We start from the raw sequence: 6519 nt of genomic DNA, 5'->3' as shown, positions 1-6519 counted from the left end.
TCAGTCTGATACCTAGTATACTCTGATATTCAGTATTAGTATTACATAAGGACTCTATGGTTACATCAAATGGCCAATCATAAGGCTTTAACTCACTATATATATTGCCTGGAGACACGATTGAGAGGTTTAATTGTTGATTGATTAAACATCATAATGTACAATACACATGATGTAAATGTCTTTGACTGAAGTATGATTGTTAGGGCCAGACATGGTGGTTCTGGCATCTCAGAAACCACTGCTGTCATAGACGTTTAATGCATTCCAGTTCCTAATGCGTGCAGGTCATAGTATGATAAAGAAAAAACACCCAATGAGTTGTACTTCTGTATCCAAACTAACAGAAAAGCCAAAAATACTGAAATGTGGACTTTGTACAGCAGTGGTATTCAGAAGGGCAAGCTGGACCTTAAAGTGAATGGACTGCAGCAATGACAGGCTCCACTTCTGCAGCTAAGTGTAGGAAGATGAAGCTACAGTAGGCATATGATCACTGAAGATAAAAAATTATGCCTGGTTTGATGACAAGCAAATGGTAGGGTCAGAAACTGGGGTAAACACAATCCATTCATCCACCCACCCTTTTGTCAGCAGTACATGCTAGTGTGATGGTGTGGGGAATGTTTTCTTGAAACACATGAGGTCTGTCAATACCAATTAAGCATTATTTGAATACCACAGTGTACCCAAGCATTGGTGTTGACCACATGTATCCTTTTGTGATCGCTCTACTTTTTTCATATTTTGAGCAAAATAATGCTCCATGTCAGAGTGCACATCTTTTCTAGCTGATTAACCATACATGACTATGACTTCACCTTATTGCAAAGGCTTGAATAGTTCTCCAGATATTAATCCACTAAGGATAAGATGGAATGGGAGGTTCACAGTATACAGTAAATATGTGAACAAAAACCTACACAAACTGCATGGTGTTTTAGAATAAATATGGAAAAAAAACCCCTAGGGAATTATTCCAACACCTTATACACTTAATTCTTCCAAAATAATATCAAGTCTAGCTTTGAATATCCTTAAAGTCCTGCAGATCTATAGGCTAGGACTGGTGAGCTACTGTATGTTTGGCTAAATGGCCTCTTCTCATGCTGATTGTTCTAATGTTTTTAAATCCATGCCTTAAACATTTTAGACTGATTTGAATACGAAAAGGAACCCTACCTGTTAATAGATCAGTGGATCATCTAAGGCAGTGGTTCCCAAATTCGATCCTGGAGACCCACTGTGGCTACAGGTTTTTGTTCCAACCAGATTCACAATCGGTGAGAATAATCAATAATAACTGATCTCATTTAATTAGCTGGTCTTTTAATCTTCTCTTATTCTGCATTCAGAAAAACACAATAGTATGTTTTTTACATTTATAAGACATTTAGAAATATTTCAGTTTTTTTAAAGCTATAAATGCTTAACTCTCTTTTGTTGTGTTCCTATTTTCCCCTTTTTCTATGTAGTTTGCTTCCTTCATTTAATCCTAATAATGACAACAACCAGCACAGCAGACACCCAGGATGATGAAAGCAGCAACGCCTTCAGTATCAGACTCGCCAATTAGTAAATGATCAATTAAATAACTGGAACACCTGTAAAAGCAGAATGAAAATGAGTTTGAAAATAAAAAAACTACATATTCCCCATATAACTGCTTATTACATTTTAGTAAAAATCTACCAAACTTAAGTTTGTAATTTTTACATTTACTTCAAAACACAGCAACTGGGAAATAACAACTCACTTAATTAGGCTAAGAGTCCAATGAAAAACGAAAGTTAGTTGGAACAAAAACCTGCAGCCACAGTGGGTCCCCAGAATCGAGTTTGTGAATCACTGATCTAAGGTAACCACGTAATGTATAAGCAAGCCTAGAGTTAGCTCTCTCTCTTGGGGTTCTAGTGCTGCTAAATGTTCGGTTTGTGATTTCTGTGTTATTAGCTAAAGGGCTGCTGGTGATGTTGATTATCCAAAGCAAGTGACATATTGTTAGCGTACACTCTGGGGGTCCTGATGCTACTCATTATTAAATCGATTATTTATAATTAGCTTATGGGCTCCTGATGCCGCCCTAGAAGCCTTGGTTCTCTTTAGTGCTATATATGTACAGTATACCTTAAATAAGGGTCACCTTCTGGGACACGTGGCACTATTACGATATCTTGCAGTTAATGCACATTTGGGTAGGCTGGTTCAGTTCACTGATAAATGCACTGTGTATTTTGATCATGCTTTTCAGGGTCCTGATGGTTTTCATTATTATATGAATGTATCTCATGCTTTGCTTTCATTCTGGGGGACCAGTTGCTTTGAAGGTTTGCTTTACAAACCCTATAAAAAGCTCACATTTTGGGGATCCTAGCAACACTGTGTTTTGTTAACAATACTGTTTTTCATAGGCTTTCTCCTAAACCTGGGGTGCTGTGGCAGTTCAGACTTCTGTGAATGCAGGGAGTGTTTAGCTCACACTCATGGGGCCTATGACTGGGGAAATACTGAGCACATTTTGAATTTGCCTTTGCACTTCAGTGACAGGAGATAGAGGTATATAGCTGGATGTTGATTTTCCCAGCCTTCCTCCCTCACTGATTTCTTTCACAGGACTTAGGCATGTGATGGCCTGGGAATGTCGCTCTTGTAGCTGCATTTGCACATGGCTTCAGGCCATCATCAACTTCTAAGGCTCTTGTTTGTCCAGTAATCCCTCCTCCCATACCAATCTCAGTTATGGTGACACTACCAACAAGGTCTGTAACCAGGTAACAGCATCAGCTTTTAACTGGTTGCGGCTCTTTCCAAATATTTACGGCCTAGGAGACCAGGACTGTGGGGACGGGACAATAACAACAGTCACCAGGTGGATCTCGCTTTGGTTGTGTGCTCTCTATTGGCAACCACACGGCCTTCTGGAGAACACAGACAGAGACACGCACACTGTGTGACGTGCAGGTTGTCACCAGCTGGCCCTCCTCTCCTTCCGTAATCTGCAGGATGTTTAAACAGTGCAGCGCATGGCAGCAGAAGGAACCCAGTAGACTCTGACATCCTTTGTGACATAAAGCCAAATCTCAGCTCCCAGTGTTTGTCTAGCCAAACTGCTTTGAAACCATTAGACCCTCAGTTCAGGTCTCATTTCTGTTGGTGACGCTCACTTCCACCTCCACTCGGAGGAGTTGTTTTCAACATCCCAGGCAAAATAGCACTTCATCCATTAACTGCTTATCCTCTTGTACGCAGCAGGACAGAGCACACCTTTTTTGTTTAATTGTTTATTATTAATATTTTATTAGACAAATGTTTACAGCTCCACTTTTGTTTCAGGAAATTCAGGGAATTCTTATTTGGCTATGACTCCCTTCTCTCTTTCCTGGAAGGCTTCTTTCAGTACTGCTTTCCCAGAATACTGACCAGGGTGGAATTGTTAAACGGGTGGGGTTGAGAAACCATTCCTCCCCTGTCCTCCACAAGGCATTCCTCATCTCAATTTGCAATGTGCAGACCCCTCCCAACAGTTCCTTTCACCTGAGCCACCTGTCCCACCTGCTGTTCACTGAAACTGCAGCTCCTTCTCCTCCTGAAAGCTTAGAAGTGTAAACAATGGCCGTTCCCGCCCAGCCAGCCATTTCTCGTCAAACCGGCGACCTCTGACTGCTCCTGCATTTCAGCCAGTAGGACTTGGCTTCATTTCCTGTTCCAGTGAAGGAATTCAAAAAATGCAGGAGGTGAGCCAACCGAGAGCAGGGAAATGAGACTGAAACCAGGACTTGCCATGTATACCGGCACACTGCTTAACAAGAAATGTGAGCTACTCCAGAAATGCAAAAGAATTTAAAATGACAGGTATCCATGTGCTATTCTCAATTGTCAGTGGAGATTATACTATCATCTGGGTGTCATGTCTGGCCATTGCTTTCCTTCAAAATGTTTATTTCCTCAGTTGTCCATTTTATCATTAGCAGAGCTTCAAGTGACAAACTGCGTGGGTGAGAAATATCCCTGTAAATTTCTTTGTCTGATACGTGGGTAACACCTCAGTTTAGGTCCTGCAAGCATGAATCTATTACTCATTTACTCTTATGTAACAAAACCTTAACATACACTTCTTTGAATCTTCATAACACTTACTAAGCAACAGTAAAGTGTTTATTCATCTCTGCAATGTGATCTACCAACAAAACGTTACTTTGGAGTGGTCTGAGGTGGCTTAACCAAGACACATTTCTCTTTATCACATATTTAGTATAAGATCTGTGAATCCTTCATATTAACAAATCATGTTACTATGCCACACTGCACATAGATAAATGTCCTGTCTACTGTTGTTTTATAAGTGTTATGAAGACCAAAAGAAGCTTTTGTTAAGGTCTTGTTACATAGGAAGAAATGAGGAATACATGCATTTTTGCAGTACCTAAACAAAAGTGTTACCCACATGTGCACAACCCCTACACACATAATCCCACACATAGAGCCTTGGGTGCCATGTACGAGTAGCAGACATGGGGTGTTCTTGCACACAAAACAACTTCTGCATGCTGTGACACACTGAAGCTCAAACGCTATGTACCTTTACTCTTGCACAGGCAGACGCATCTGCTTGGACTTGGATGTACATCTCCACAGACAGATACTTGTCCAAGGTGTTTGAGACACACAGGCATGGTGTACTCACACTCTCACAGGCTAAAATGCCCCGAGGAATACTGAGTCATGCATGCACACTTTAAATGGAACACATTAAAGATTCATGTGCTTCTACAAATCTTGAAGCCTACAAATTTATTTGCACGCACTGAGCCCCACCGAGTAAAGGGTACATACAGAGCAATATATAGAGGTGTAACACACAAGCTCACAAACACATGCAAACACACCCATGTGTAACACAGTGGTTAGGTCTTTTGACTTCAAATTTGAGGTGGCGGGCTCAAATCCCCCTACTGACACTGTGCGACCATAAGCAAGTCACTTCACCTGCCTGTGCTCTAATTAGAAAAACAAAGGAAAAGTAACCAATGGTGTCTGAAATGTTGTTCAGTCAGCTTAGATAAGGGTGTCAGCCAAATATGTAAATGCAACTGAACACACTGTGAAACTCGTGCATACTGGCTAACTCTAAATCAGAAGCTTGTGTAACCATGCACACACGTCAAAAACCGGTACAACACTTTTTAATAAGTGTCTCAGATAAGAGTCTGTTGTCACATTTGTTTTTCAATGTTGGTTGGGAAACCTTAGCATTTAGAAGCAAAGCTGTCTAAACATTATAAAAACAAGTTACCAATTGTACTTCTGGTATAATATTCAGGTGCACTCAGGAACTTGGTTACCTGATTTGGAAGTTGGAGCTTTTAAAATCTTTCTAGCCTCTTTATCAAAGAATCAGTTACTGCATTTTTGGGTAGTAAATTATTTTTGTAACAGTGAGTCATTTTCAAAAATAACAGCGATAATAGAATGCAATTACATGCATTAATAGACTACATTAAATACATGCTCTTTGATAGCACTTTAAAAGTAGTTAAAAACAGAGGCCAAGTAGGCTTGTGGTGACTCAAAGGCCTTCATAGACAACAGAGTCCAATTCAAGTGATGTAAAAATGGCAACAATAGATGTGCTATTGTTAGTTGATGGTAGTGGAGGATCTGTGACTAACTCTAGTTGAAATTTATTAAACACTAGGAAACACTCAGCTCTCTGGTCCTTAAAGGGAGGCAGTTCATGAGGTTCTGACAAAATACAGAACCTCGGGTCACTTTGCCAAGGGTGCTACCACCTTTGCCATGCTGAGTATCTGGCTATGTAATGTATATCACTGCCATCAAATGTTGGCGTGGTTCTTTTCGTGTCAGCCATGCCACATACTCACATCGCCGCACCATTACTTGCCATGAGAAGGACCTGAAGTCCAATAATGTGGCAGAAAGAATCCACACCTTTAGTTCTTTGGTTGTGTTAACAGTATCATGTCATAAGCTCTCAATTAAGACCAAGATCAAGGCCCAGGGGTTTGGGAGTTTTGGTATTTTATGTTTTTAGATTAGCTGTGCTGCCCATCTAAGATGAGTTGAAATCTAAGTAATCAACATAGACTTCAATGTATTCAGCATTAACATTTGCAGTGCACCACCTATTGGAATGTATACTGTAATGCATATAAAAATAAAATGCAATGGATTTTTCGTTCCAACATATAGTGCATTGCAAACTTACCACATTTTTGCAAGTACCCTTCGCTGCAGCTTGCAGAATGGAGCTTGACTAAACATGGGTTGAGTTAAACAATTAGCTCCATAAGCAAGTGTCACACCCTATTCCACACGCTGGAAGAGACACATGTCAGACTACAGCAATTTACCTGGTTACACTGTGGTTAAGACTAGGGTTTTGGGAGGCTTATTTGACTCAAATAATGACAATTATCGATTAAACAAAGTTGCATAATCATACAATTTTCATCATTTGCATGCAGGACACATCTTTTCTGTCTACTGTGGAGCTTTCCA

This window comes from Erpetoichthys calabaricus, chromosome 12 (assembly GCF_900747795.2).
Source record: "Erpetoichthys calabaricus chromosome 12, fErpCal1.3, whole genome shotgun sequence".
Taxonomy (NCBI): domain Eukaryota; kingdom Metazoa; phylum Chordata; class Cladistia; order Polypteriformes; family Polypteridae; genus Erpetoichthys; species Erpetoichthys calabaricus.
This window is presented reverse-complemented; position numbering follows the sequence as displayed.